At 37.0% G+C, this 15000-nt stretch overlaps 2 non-coding genes across 2 annotated transcripts; both read right to left on the bottom strand.

The window, feature by feature from the left end:
- Nucleotides 1-984: 984 nt before the first annotated feature.
- Nucleotides 985-1139, bottom strand: LOC143261061 (5.8S ribosomal RNA). Its single transcript, XR_013035286.1, has one exon. It is a non-coding gene; the product is annotated as a 5.8S ribosomal RNA (ribosomal RNA).
- A 1328-nt stretch (nucleotides 1140-2467) lies between these two features.
- Nucleotides 2468-4388, bottom strand: LOC143261082 (small subunit ribosomal RNA). The gene has a single exon (XR_013035307.1). It is a non-coding gene; the product is annotated as a small subunit ribosomal RNA (ribosomal RNA).
- Nucleotides 4389-15000: the final 10612 nt, after the last annotated feature.

The following is a 15000-nucleotide window of genomic DNA, read 5'->3' on the forward strand; positions in this document are numbered from 1 at the left end:
AAAAAAAACCGTTTATCGCGCCTCACCAATATATCTTTTATAAAATTCGATATCCTCTCCAAATATAGATCTTCGAAACACTCGCAAGACGATTACAATCGGTATAACTTTAACGTCCGTCCGAAAAGTACTTTCGGGGACTAGACGACCGATTGATCTCGTGCGGTTTCGCTATTCGATCATTTGAAGAGAACAAAAAGATATATGGGGCGACCGACAAACGGTTTTCCCGTAGAACCAGACTCGCGATTGCGTTGACACACACATCATAGCCACACCAATAGAAGAGTTTTAGGACGGTAACCCGGGTGGGGTGTTCTTTACTCAGAATATGTGCAACATCGGATCTATATAGCCATCGATACAATTCGTACACAAATGTGTCGTACGAAGAGAGAGACTTTTTTTCCTCTGGCAACATAACGGTAAGAGACATCCTTCCACACTCATAGGTTCCACTCCCTGGGGCTATGATATATATATACATATAAATTCAAATTCGAAGCAACGGTCACAATTCTACTCTATATTTTTGCGGGTTATGTGTTCTTTCGTTCAATTTCTTTCATGCGTTCGTTCGATCTCTGTACACAGTCTTCACATAGGACAGACTCGTGTAGTACGCTTTCGTGGGTTAAACCCATCTCGTTTCATTTCAGGCGACGTCGGGAGCGCGTTGAAAATGTACCAGTGAAATCTCGATAGTTCTACGGATACGAATCGTCCCGAAAAAGATTTTGTCACCGCTTCGAAGCGGTGTTTCAGACGGGCGGACGTATATAAAACATATACGACACACGACACCGCCTTCCACACTCACGCTAGTTCGAACACGATTTCCATCTCTCTCGAAGACTGTTAGACGTACGTAAAATTTCTCAATATTCATAGGACCGCGACAAACGCCGACGAAGCGCCCATCATTCGCTCGTACGTATATAGGCAACAAGTGCCATCAACGCAAGCAGTTTATAAGTACGTAAACGACCCTCAGCCAGGCGTGGTCCAGGAATTGTATCCGTGGACCGCAATGTGCGTTCGAAATGTCGATGTTCATGTGTCCTGCAGTTCACACGTTGACGCGCAATTAGCTGCGTTCTTCATCGACCCACGAGCCAAGTGATCCACCGTTCAGGGTAATTTTTCCCTTTTATTCTCTCATATATATATAATGTGTATTTGCTATCCACCACATTTTTGTGTTATATTTCGGAACAAGCCGATACCCGAAGAGCTCCAACCAGCGCGCGAAGGAGATTCGGGAGTCGTCGTACAACGACATAATTGTCCCTTAAAGAACGAGATATTTCCGTCGAAACCATATATATATGTACGAGCAAATCCAAAACCACTGTTTTCTTGCAAGTTCGACGGTCGGAGCGAATAGAACATTGAAAAGCCTTCTATCGAAGAAACACAGAGAGTATATCACCTCCAAAAACGACGGGGATATGGATATTCAAACTGGACAATTATCAACCCGATACTGGATTCGAAAAGTTTCTCTCTCCTTTCGTCGTTATTTACACCGGACGGACTCACGGCCGGCTCTAGCTGGGTGTCATATATATATACGTCCCACGCTCATGCTGCCACTAGCGCGCAACAGAGTAGGGTGTCAATGACAACGACACAGCATTGAAACGAGCTACACAAGCCGGTCTCTCTTGATACCAATGTAAACGAGCATTAAGTTATCTTCAGACTGCCCGATATTTTCGTCCTTTGGACTTTCCCAACGATTCCTTTTTTTCTTTTTTTTTTACACCACAGCGAAGACTTGAGGAAGCGTGATTAGCACGCTCGCATCCCTCCCTGTCCTACTACAACTGTGTGTGTGTGTGTAAAGAAAGAAAAAAGAATACATTGGCTTTCTCTCTATCGAGAAGATGGCCTACGCAACGCAGATCAAAGGCCTAATACGTGTAATATAATACGCGTCTGGCCGTGTATAAATCACGCACGAATGATCTGGTCGGGCCCAACTCTTCTCGTACGCTTATTTTTCCGTGTTGAGGCACTATCATAAAATCACACAAACCCCAACACGTGTGTGTCTTGGAAGGAAGATGGCCTACGCAACGCAGATCAAAGGCCTAATACGTGTAGTACACACGTCTGCCGTGTAAATCACGCACGAATGATCTGGTCGGGCCCAACTCTTCTCCACCACACCACATCCCAACTTTGTACATTTTTATATATTTTTGTGCGTTGGGGCACCTTCATAATCACAAACCCCAACAACACATATATCTCTCTCTCTTTGAAAGATTTGTTGTGGCCTACGCAACGCAGATCAAAGGCCTAATACGTGTAGTACACACGTCTGGCCGTGTAAATCACGCACGAATGATCTGGCGGGCTCAACAATATCTTTTTTTTTTATATGAATTCTTATCCACAAACTAATCGAATTCATTTTCTCTCCTCCTCTCCTCTCTCTTTGAGATATATTGGAACATTGTAATGATCCTTCCGCAGGTTCACCTACGGAAACCTTGTTACGACTTTTACTTCCTCTAAATAATCAAGTTTGGTCATCTTCCCGGCATCATCGGCAATGCCGAAACATTGCCGCGCACCAGTCCGAAGACCTCACTAAATCATTCAATCGGTAGTAGCGACGGGCGGTGTGTACAAAGGGCAGGGACGTAATCAACGCGAGCTTATGACTCGCGCTTACTGGGAATTCCTCGTTCATGGGGAATAATTGCAAGCCCCAATCCCTAGCACGAAGGAGGTTCAGCGGGTTACCCGGGCCTTTCGGCCAGGGAACACACGCTGATTCCTTCAGTGTAGCGCGCGTGCGGCCCAGAACATCTAAGGGCATCACAGACCTGTTATTGCTCAATCTCGTGCGGCTAGAAGCCGCCTGTCCCTCTAAGAAGATTTGTTTGTACGTTGGTAGTAAAAACCCCACCGGCAGAAGCCGAGAGCCTTCGAGATACCATAATTACGTCTATTTAGCAGGCTAGAGTCTCGTTCGTTATCGGAATTAACCAGACAAATCGCTCCACCAACTAAGAACGGCCATGCACCACCACCCACCGAATCAAGAAAGAGCTATCAATCTGTCAATCCTTCCGGTGTCCGGGCCTGGTGAGGTTTCCCGTGTTGAGTCAAATTAAGCCGCAGGCTCCACTCCTGGTGGTGCCCTTCCGTCAATTCCTTTAAGTTTCAGCTTTGCAACCATACTTCCCCCGGAACCCAAAAGCTTTGGTTTCCCGGAAGCTGCCCGCCGAGTCATCGTAGGAACTTCGGCGGATCGCTAGCTGGCATCGTTTATGGTTAGAACTAGGGCGGTATCTGATCGCCTTCGAACCTCTAACTTTCGTTCTTGATTAATGAAAACATTTTTGGCAAATGCTTTCGCTTCTGTCCGTCTTGCGACGATCCAAGAATTTCACCTCTAACGTCGCAATACGAATGCCCCCATCTGTCCCTATTAATCATTACCTCGGGGTTCCGAAAACCAACAAAATAGAACCGAGGTCCTATTCCATTATTCCATGCACACAGTATTCAGGCGAAGGTAGCCTGCTTTGAGCACTCTAATTTGTTCAAAGTAAACGTACCGGCCCACCTCGACACTCAGTGAAGAGCACCGCGATGGGATATTAGTTGGACCGCCCCGTGAAGAGCAAAGCCCACCGGTAGGACGTACCACATAATGCCAGTTAAACACCGCGAGCGATGAACCGACACTGTGACACACAGATTCAACTACGAGCTTTTTAACCGCAACAACTTTAATATACGCTATTGGAGCTGGAATTACCGCGGCTGCTGGCACCAGACTTGCCCTCCAATGGATCCTCGTTAAAGGATTTAAAGTGTACTCATTCCGATTACGGGGCCTCGGATGAGTCCCGTATCGTTATTTTTCGTCACTACCTCCCCGTGCCGGGAGTGGGTAATTTGCGCGCCTGCTGCCTTCCTTGGATGTGGTAGCCGTTTCTCAGGCTCCCTCTCCGGAATCGAACCCTGATTCCCCGTTACCCGTTACAACCATGGTAGGCGCAGAACCTACCATCGACAGTTGATAAGGCAGACATTTGAAAGATGCGTCGCCGGTGCTATAAGACCATGCGATCAGCACAAAGTTATTCAGAGTCACCAAAGCAAACGATGGACGAGTGTAAACACCCGCCACCGATTGGTTTTGATCTAATAAAAGCGTTCCTACCATCTCTGGTCGGAACTCTGTTTTGCATGTATTAGCTCTAGAATTACCACAGTTATCCAAGTAAATTTTAGTACGATCTAAGAAACCATAACTGATTTAATGAGCCATTCGCGGTTTCACCTTAATACGGCATGTACTGAGACATGCATGGCTTAATCTTTGAGACAAGCATATGACTACTGGCAGGATCAACCAGGGAACTATACAATATGTATATATAAAATGGACAAAATTTAAATCCTTTTCCATCGTCGCCTGTTTCATATATATATGTCAGGTCGACACACCACTTTTCTCTTTCAAATATGTACAAGTTTTGCCACATTCCGCGCTTGTAACATATCTTCTTTAACGCTCAATTTCTTTCATTTTTCTACCATACAGATATTTTACCGTACGCCCAAAAACGTACGTATTATATTTTTGTTCTATCGTAAAATCACATTTTTCTACGTACGCCAGCTTCGTACGTTTCTATCTTTGCCTTCATAAAATCACAAGATAATTTTATCTTCAAGAGTCTCGCTATTAACATCTTGTAAGATAAATGTACGTCCCAGCTAAAACGTACAAATACTTCAAGTTAAGTAATAATATATCATCGCTATTGACAAATTTTTAAGATCCAAGACACAGTTCTCTCTATATGTTTTAATATTTTTTATGTACTCAAATATATTCAAAGGAAAAAGTACATGGGTGATGCCATAGTCGTGGAAGCGCGTACGCTCACGCTGATCTTCTGACCGCCGGAAGCACGAAACCTCTGATCTGGGCAAAATCGGCAAGCCGAGGAAGAACGGACAGGACACATGCTGGACTGGCGAGAAAGCGTGTTCTTCCGCTCGCGCTAGGCATTTCGATTTCTGACACCTCTTGATTTAAAAAATCAGTTTTTTGATAGTTTTCTCTCTCCACTGGGCTATTCATTTTAGCCACAGTTTTCAATTGGTACGATTTGCTTCCAAATCTTACAGATGCATTTTAAAAAATTTTTCCATCGCTCGGACAGAAGAGTCGATTGCTCAGTGAGTACGAGTATACATACAAAGTGCATACGGGTAACCAACCCCGTAGGGCTTGCCACATATGGGCCATTCGGTCAAAGACACCGACCCGTGGCCACGCTGTGTGGAGAAAAGTCCGTAACGTAAACGGCACGAAACAGTCAGGACCGAAGCCCCGAAGGAGCTCTGAGACAGCTTCTCGACCGAGATCGTAGAATTGGCCCAAAACCCGCTCTGCTCCGTCCGCCTCGCACGGACCGTGTATCTCTTATAGATACCGAACGGCCGGCAAGGACGCCGGCGCCGCCGGCCGAATAGCACGCGCGCTTATGAGTGTAAACCGCCGCGGCAACAGACCGCCCGGCCGTGCTGTTGTAACATAGCGCGTGAACGAACGAAAAAAAAATTTATAGTAAACATTAAAATAAATTACACTACCGTAAACTAGACAAAAAATTACACATTTTTTCCCAATATGAAAATTTTCACAAACTTTTCAAAGTCCCATCGCATCGAGTAAACTTTTTTAATAACGCTTCCGCACGATTCTAAATGCTTAATCCATATGTGAAATCGTTCACTGATCACGAATATCGTATTTAAAAAAATTACAAAAATTTATTTTTCCAAATAATCAAAAAAAACCGAAAAATCACAAGAGTAAAGTACCATTATTTTAAACAATATGTCGTTCTAAATGCTTAATCCCTATGTAAAAAAGTTATCTAAGCAAGAATATGTAATTGAAAAAAATTAGAAAAATTTATTTTAGCCGTAAATCGAAAATAATGGGGACACCGGAGCTGTTCGAAGCGCCGAGACGCGCCGCGTACGGCCGAATATTTTCCAAGTCCCAACGTACCGATCAAGAGTAAAGTACCATTTTCCTACATTAGATTTCGTTCTAAATGCTTAATCCCTATGTAAAAACGTTAGTTAAGCAAGAATATCGTATTTTTAAAAAAATCTAATGATAGGATTTCCCAGAAAATTGAAAAAACCGTAAAATGTCAAGAGTAAAGTGCCATTTTCTGACATTAGATTTCGTTCTAAATGCTTAATCCCTATGTAGAAACGTTAGTTAAGCAAGAATATCGTATTTTTAAAAAAATCTAATGATAGGATTTTTCAGAAAATTGAAAAAACCGTAAAATGTCAAGAGTAAAGTGCCCTTATTTTAAACAATGTATCGTTCTAAATGCTTAATCCCTATGTAAAAAAGTTATTTTAGCAGGAATATGTTATTGAAAAAAATTAGAAAAATTTATTTTAGCCGTAAATCGAAAATAATGGGGACACCGGAGCTGTTCGAAGCGCCGAGCGCGCCGCGTACGCCCGAATATTTTCAAAGTCCCAACGTACCGATCAAGAGTAAAGTACCATTTTCCTACATTAGATTTCGTTCTAAATGCTTAATCCCTATGTAAAAACGTTAGTTAAGCAAGAATATCGTATTTTTAAAAAAATCTAATGATAGGATTTCCCAGAAAATTGAAAAAACCGAAAAATGTCAAGAGTAAAGTGCCATTTTCTGACATTAGATTTCGTTCTAAATGCTTAATCCCTATGTAGAAACGTTAGTTAAGCAAGAATATCGTATTTTTAAAAAAATCTAATGATAGGATTTCCCAGAAAATTGAAAAAACCGAAAAATGTCAAGAGTAAAGTGCCCTTATTTTAAACAATGTATCGTTCTAAATGCTTAATCCATATGTAAAAAAGTTATTTAAGCAGGAATATGTTATTGAATAAAATGAGAAAAATTTATTTTAGCCGTAAATCGAAAATAATGGATCGAGCGAATCGGTCGATTGCGCCGAGACGCGCTATGATGCAACAGACGAGCGATTGGAACGCCCGAATATTTTCAAAGTCCCAACGTACCGATCAAGAGTAAAGTACCATTTTCCTACATTAGATTTCGTTCTAAATGCTTAATCCCTATGTAAAAACGTTAGTTAAGCAAGAATATCGTATTTTTAAAAAAATCTAATGATAGGATTTCCCAGAAAATTGAAAAAACCGAAAAATGTCAAGAGTAAAGTGCCATTTTCTGACATTAGATTTCGTTCTAAATGCTTAATCCCTATGTAGAAACGTTAGTTAAGCAAGAATATCGTATTTTTAAAAAAATCTAATGATAGGATTTTTCAGAAAATTGAAAAAACCGTAAAATGTCAAGAGTAAAGTGCCCTTATTTTAAACAATGTATCGTTCTAAATGCTTAATCCATATGTAAAAAAGTTATTTAAGCAGGAATATGTTATTGAATAAAATGAGAAAAATTTATTTTAGCCGTAAATCGAAAATAATGGATCGAGCGAATCGGTCGATTGCGCCGAGACGCGCTATGATGCAACAGACGAGCGATTGGAACGCCCGAATATTTTCAAAGTCCCAACGTACCGATCAAGAGTAAAGTACCATTTTCCTACATTAGATTTCGTTCTAAATGCTTAATCCCTATGTAAAAACGTTAGTTAAGCAAGAATATCGTATTTTTAAAAAAATCTAATGATAGGATTTCCCAGAAAATTGAAAAAACCGAAAAATGTCAAGAGTAAAGTGCCATTTTCTGACATTAGATTTCGTTCTAAATGCTTAATCCCTATGTAGAAACGTTAGTTAAGCAAGAATATCGTATTTTTAAAAAAATCTAATGATAGGATTTTTCAGAAAATTGAAAAAACCGTAAAATGTCAAGAGTAAAGTGCCCTTATTTTAAACAATGTATCGTTCTAAATGCTTAATCCCTATGTAAAAAAGTTATTTTAGCAGGAATATGTTATTGAAAAAAATTAGAAAAATTTATTTTAGCCGTAAATCGAAAATAATGGGGACACCGGAGCTGTTCGAAGCGCCGAGCGCGCCGCGTACGCCCGAATATTTTCAAAGTCCCAACGTACCGATCAAGAGTAAAGTACCATTTTCCTACATTAGATTTCGTTCTAAATGCTTAATCCCTATGTAAAAACGTTAGTTAAGCAAGAATATCGTATTTTTAAAAAAATCTAATGATAGGATTTTCCAGAAAATTGAAAAAAACCGAAAAATGTCAAGAGTAAAGTGCCATTTTCTGACATTAGATTTCGTTCTAAATGCTTAATCCCTATGTAGAAACGTTAGTTAAGCAAGAATATCGTATTCTTAAAAAAAAATCTAATGATAGGATTTTTCAGAAAATTGAAAAAACCGTAAAATGTCAAGAGTAAAGTGCCCTTATTTTAAACAATGTATCGTTCTAAATGCTTAATCCCTATGTAAAAAAGTTATTTAAGCAAGAATATGTTATTGAATAAAATGAGAAAAATTTATTTTAGCCGTAAATCGAAAATAATGGATCGAGCGAATCGGTCGATTGCGCCGAGACGCGCTATGATGCAACAGACGAGCGATTGGAACGCCCGAATATTTTCAAAGTCCCAACGTACCGATCAAGAGTAAAGTACCATTTTCCTACATTAGATTTCGTTCTAAATGCTTAATCCCTATGTAAAAACGTTAGTTAAGCAAGAATATCGTATTTTTAAAAAAATCTAATGATAGGATTTCCCAGAAAATTGAAAAAACCGAAAAATGTCAAGAGTAAAGTGCCATTTTCTGACATTAGATTTCGTTCTAAATGCTTAATCCCTATGTAGAAACGTTAGTTAAGCAAGAATATCGTATTTTTAAAAAAATCTAATGATAGGATTTTTCAGAAAATTGAAAAAACCGTAAAATGTCAAGAGTAAAGTGCCCTTATTTTAAACAATGTATCGTTCTAAATGCTTAATCCATATGTAAAAAAGTTATTTAAGCAGGAATATGTTATTGAATAAAATGAGAAAAATTTATTTTAGCCGTAAATCGAAAATAATGGATCGAGCGAATCGGTCGATTGCGCCGAGACGCGCTATGATGCAACAGACGAGCGATTGGAACGCCCGAATATTTTCAAAGTCCCAACGTACCGATCAAGAGTAAAGTACCATTTTCCTACATTAGATTTCGTTCTAAATGCTTAATCCCTATGTAAAAACGTTAGTTAAGCAAGAATATCGTATTTTTAAAAAAATCTAATGATAGGATTTTCCAGAAAATTGAAAAAACCGAAAAATGTCAAGAGTAAAGTGCCATTTTCTGACATTAGATTTCGTTCTAAATGCTTAATCCCTATGTAGAAACGTTAGTTAAGCAAGAATATCGTATTTTTAAAAAAATCTAATGATAGGATTTTTCAGAAAATTGAAAAAACCGTAAAATGTCAAGAGTAAAGTGCCCTTATTTTAAACAATGTATCGTTCTAAATGCTTAATCCCTATGTAAAAAAGTTATTTAAGCAAGAATATGTTATTGAATAAAATGAGAAAAATTTATTTTAGCCGTAAATCGAAAATAATGGATCGAGCGAATCGGTCGATTGCGCCGAGACGCGCTATGATGCAACAGACGAGCGATTGGAACGCCCGAATATTTTCAAAGTCCCAACGTACCGATCAAGAGTAAAGTACCATTTTCCTACATTAGATTTCGTTCTAAATGCTTAATCCCTATGTAAAAACGTTAGTTAAGCAAGAATATCGTATTTTTAAAAAAATCTAATGATAGGATTTCCCAGAAAATTGAAAAAACCGAAAAATGTCAAGAGTAAAGTGCCATTTTCTGACATTAGATTTCGTTCTAAATGCTTAATCCCTATGTAGAAACGTTAGTTAAGCAAGAATATCGTATTTTTAAAAAAAATCTAATGATAGGATTTTTCAGAAAATTGAAAAAACCGTAAAATATCAAGAGTAAAGTGCCCTTATTTTAAACAATGTATCGTTCTAAATGCTTAATCCCTATGTAAAAAAGTTATTTAAGCAGGAATATGTTATTGAATAAAATGAGAAAAATTTATTTTAGCCGTAAATCGAAAATAATGGATCGAGCGAATCGGTCGATTGCGCCGAGTCGCGCTATGATGCAACAGACGAGCGATTGGAACGCCCGAATATTTTCAAAGTCCCAACGTACCGATCAAGAGTAAAGTACCATTTTCCTACATTAGATTTCGTTCTAAATGCTTAATCCCTATGTAAAAACGTTAGTTAAGCAAGAATATCGTATTTTTAAAAAAATCTAATGATAGGATTTTCCAGAAAATTGAAAAAACCGAAAAATGTCAAGAGTAAAGTGCCATTTTCTGACATTAGATTTCGTTCTAAATGCTTAATCCCTATGTAGAAACGTTAGTTAAGCAAGAATATCGTATTTTTAAAAAAATCTAATGATAGGATTTTTCAGAAAATTGAAAAAACCGTAAAATGTCAAGAGTAAAGTGCCCTTATTTTAAACAATGTATCGTTCTAAATGCTTAATCCCTATGTAAAAAAGTTATTTAAGCAGGAATATGTTATTGAATAAAATGAGAAAAATTTATTTTAGCCGTAAATCGAAAATAATGGATCGAGCGAATCGGTCGATTGCGCCGAGACGCGCTATGATGCAACAGACGAGCGATTGGAACGCCCGAATATTTTCAAAGTCCCAACGTACCGATCAAGAGTAAAGTACCATTTTCCTACATTAGATTTCGTTCTAAATGCTTAATCCCTATGTAAAAACGTTAGTTAAGCAAGAATATCGTATTTTTAAAAAAATCTAATGATAGGATTTCCCAGAAAATTGAAAAAACCGAAAAATGTCAAGAGTAAAGTGCCATTTTCTGACATTAGATTTCGTTCTAAATGCTTAATCCCTATGTAGAAACGTTAGTTAAGCAAGAATATCGTATTTTTAAAAAAATCTAATGATAGGATTTTTCAGAAAATTGAAAAAACCGTAAAATATCAAGAGTAAAGTGCCCTTATTTTAAACAATGTATCGTTCTAAATGCTTAATCCCTATGTAAAAAAGTTATTTTAGCAGGAATATGTTATTGAAAAAAATTAGAAAAATTTATTTTAGCCGTAAATCGAAAATAATGGGGACACCGGAGCTGTTCGAAGCGCCGAGCGCGCCGCGTACGCCCGAATATTTTCAAAGTCCCAACGTACCGATCAAGAGTAAAGTACCATTTTCCTACATTAGATTTCGTTCTAAATACTTAATCCCTATGTAAAAACGTTAGTTAAGCAAGAATATCGTATTTTTAAAAAAATCTAATGATAGGATTTTCCAGAAAATTGAAAAAACCGAAAAATGTCAAGAGTAAAGTGCCATTTTCTGACATTAGATTTCGTTCTAAATGCTTAATCCCTATGTAGAAACGTTAGTTAAGCAAGAATATCGTATTTTTAAAAAAATCTAATGATAGGATTTTTCAGAAAATTGAAAAAACCGTAAAATGTCAAGAGTAAAGTGCCCTTATTTTAAACATTATATCGTTCTAAATGCTTAATCCCTATGTAAAAAAGTTATCTAAGCAAGAATATGTTATTGAATAAAATGAGAAAAATTTATTTTAGCCGTAAATCGAAAATAATTGATCGAGCGAATCGGTCGATTGCGCCGAGACGCGCTATGATGCAACAGACGAGCGATTGGAACGCCCGAATATTTTCAAAGTCCCAACGTACCGATCAAGAGTAAAGTACCATTTTCCTACATTAGATTTCGTTCTAAATGCTTAATCCCTATGTAAAAACGTTAGTTAAGCAAGAATATCGTATTTTTAAAAAAATCTAATGATAGGATTTTCCAGAAAATTGAAAAAACCGAAAAATGTCAAGAGTAAAGTGCCATTTTCTGACATTAGATTTCGTTCTAAATGCTTAATCCCTATGTAGAAACGTTAGTTAAGCAAGAATATCGTATTTTTAAAAAAATCTAATGATAGGATTTTTCAGAAAATTGAAAAAACCGTAAAATGTCAAGAGTAAAGTGCCCTTATTTTAAACAATGTATCGTTCTAAATGCTTAATCCCTATGTAAAAAAGTTATTTAAGCAGGAATATGTTATTGAATAAAATGAGAAAAATTTATTTTAGCCGTAAATCGAAAATAATGGATCGAGCGAATCGGTCGATTGCGCCGAGACGCGCTATGATGCAACAGACGAGCGATTGGAACGCCCGAATATTTTCAAAGTCCCAACGTACCGATCAAGAGTAAAGTACCATTTTCCTACATTAGATTTCGTTCTAAATGCTTAATCCCTATGTAAAAACGTTAGTTAAGCAAGAATATCGTATTTTTAAAAAAATCTAATGATAGGATTTCCCAGAAAATTGAAAAAACCGAAAAATGTCAAGAGTAAAGTGCCATTTTCTGACATTAGATTTCGTTCTAAATGCTTAATCCCTATGTAGAAACGTTAGTTAAGCAAGAATACCGTATTTTTAAAAAAATCTAATGATAGGATTTTTCAGAAAATTGAAAAAACCGTAAAATATCAAGAGTAAAGTGCCCTTATTTTAAACAATGTATCGTTCTAAATGCTTAATCCCTATGTAAAAAAGTTATTTTAGCAGGAATATGTTATTGAAAAAAATTAGAAAAATTTATTTTAGCCGTAAATCGAAAATAATGGGGACACCGGAGCTGTTCGAAGCGCCGAGCGCGCCGCGTACGCCCGAATATTTTCAAAGTCCCAACGTACCGATCAAGAGTAAAGTACCATTTTCCTACATTAGATTTCGTTCTAAATGCTTAATCCCTATGTAAAAACGTTAGTTAAGCAAGAATATCGTATTTTTAAAAAAATCTAATGATAGGATTTTCCAGAAAATTGAAAAAACCGAAAAATGTCAAGAGTAAAGTGCCATTTTCTGACATTAGATTTCGTTCTAAATGCTTAATCCCTATGTAAAAACGTTAGTTAAGCAAGTATATCGTATTTTTAAAAAAATCTAATGATAGGATTTCCCAGAAAATTGAAAAAACCGAAAAATGTCAAGAGTAAAGTGCCATTTTCTGACATTAGATTTCGTTCTAAATGCTTAATCCCTATGTAGAAACGTTAGTTAAGCAAGAATATCGTATTTTTAAAAAAATCTAATGATAGGATTTTTCAGAAAATTGAAAAAACCGTAAAATATCAAGAGTAAAGTGCCCTTATTTTAAACAATGTATCGTTCTAAATGCTTAATCCCTATGTAAAAAAGTTATTTTAGCAGGAATATGTTATTGAAAAAAATTAGAAAAATTTATTTTAGCCGTAAATCGAAAATAATGGGGACACCGGAGCTGTTCGAAGCGCCGAGCGCGCCGCGTACGCCCGAATATTTTCAAAGTCCCAACGTACCGATCAAGAGTAAAGTACCATTTTCCTACATTAGATTTCGTTCTAAATACTTAATCCCTATGTAAAAACGTTAGTTAAGCAAGAATATCGTATTCTTAAAAAAATCTAATGATAGGATTTTTCAGAAAATTGAAAAAACCGTAAAATGTCAAGAGTAAAGTGCCCTTATTTTAAACAATGTATCGTTCTAAATGCTTAATCCCTATGTAAAAAAGTTATTTTAGCAAGAATATGTTATTGAATAAAATGAGAAAAATTTATTTTAGCCGTAAATCGAAAATAATGGATCGAGCGAATCGGTCGATTGCGCCGAGACGCGCTATGATGCAACAGACGAGCGATTGGAACGCCCGAATATTTTCAAAGTCCCAACGTACCGATCAAGAGTAAAGTACCATTTTCCTACATTAGATTTCGTTCTAAATACTTAATCCCTATGTAAAAACGTTAGTTAAGCAAGAATATCGTATTTTTAAAAAAATCTAATGATAGGATTTTCCAGAAAATTGAAAAAACCGAAAAATGTCAAGAGTAAAGTGCCATTTTCTGACATTAGATTTCGTTCTAAATGCTTAATCCCTATGTAGAAACGTTAGTTAAGCAAGAATATCGTATTCTTAAAAAAATCTAATGATAGGATTTTTCAGAAAATTGAAAAAACCGTAAAATGTCAAGAGTAAAGTGCCCTTATTTTAAACAATGTATCGTTCTAAATGCTTAATCCCTATGTAAAAAAGTTATTTTAGCAGGAATATGTTATTGAAAAAAATTAGAAAAATTTATTTTAGCCGTAAATCGAAAAAAAGACTGTTCGTTTCTCTGTCTCTCTCGCGCGATCGAACTATCGATGTTTCCCGACAAACTATTGGGAGTTTAATTAAACTTTATACATGAAATTACGCGTTCTGATCCCTGCTACACAGCCGTATACTTTTTATAATTTTGTGGAATCGGGAACCTTGAAATATTTAACATAACGCGGATCGTCTGTCTCTGTCTCTTTCTAGATCGGAAGAATCGATGTTTCCCGGCAAACTATTGGGAGTTTAATTAAACTTTATACATGAAATTACTCGTTTTGATCCCCGCTACACAGCCGTATACTTTTTATAATTTTGTGGAATCGGGAACCTTGAAATATTTAACATAACGCGGATCGTCTGTCTCTGTCTCTTTCTAGATCGGGAGAATCGATGTTTCCCGGCAAACTATTGGGAGATTAATTAAACTTTATACATGAAATTACTCGTTTTGATCCCCGCTACACAGCCGTATACTTTTTATAATTTTGTGGAATCGGGAACCTTGAAATATTTAACATAACGCGGATCGTCTGTCTCTGTCTCTTTCTAGATCGGAAGAATCGATGTTTCCCGGCAAACTATTGGGAGTTTAATTAAACTTTATACATGAAATTACTCGTTTTGATCCCCGCTACACAGCCGTATACTTTTTATAATTTTGTGGAATCGGGAACCTTGAAATATTTAACATAACGCGGATCGTCTGTCTCTGTCTCTTTCTAGATCGGAAGAATCGATGTTTCCCGGCAAACTATTGGGAGTTTAATTAAACTTTATACATGAAATTACTCG

Source organism: Megalopta genalis, unplaced genomic scaffold (assembly GCF_051020955.1).
Source record: "Megalopta genalis isolate 19385.01 unplaced genomic scaffold, iyMegGena1_principal scaffold0033, whole genome shotgun sequence".
NCBI classification, from domain to species: domain Eukaryota; kingdom Metazoa; phylum Arthropoda; class Insecta; order Hymenoptera; family Halictidae; genus Megalopta; species Megalopta genalis.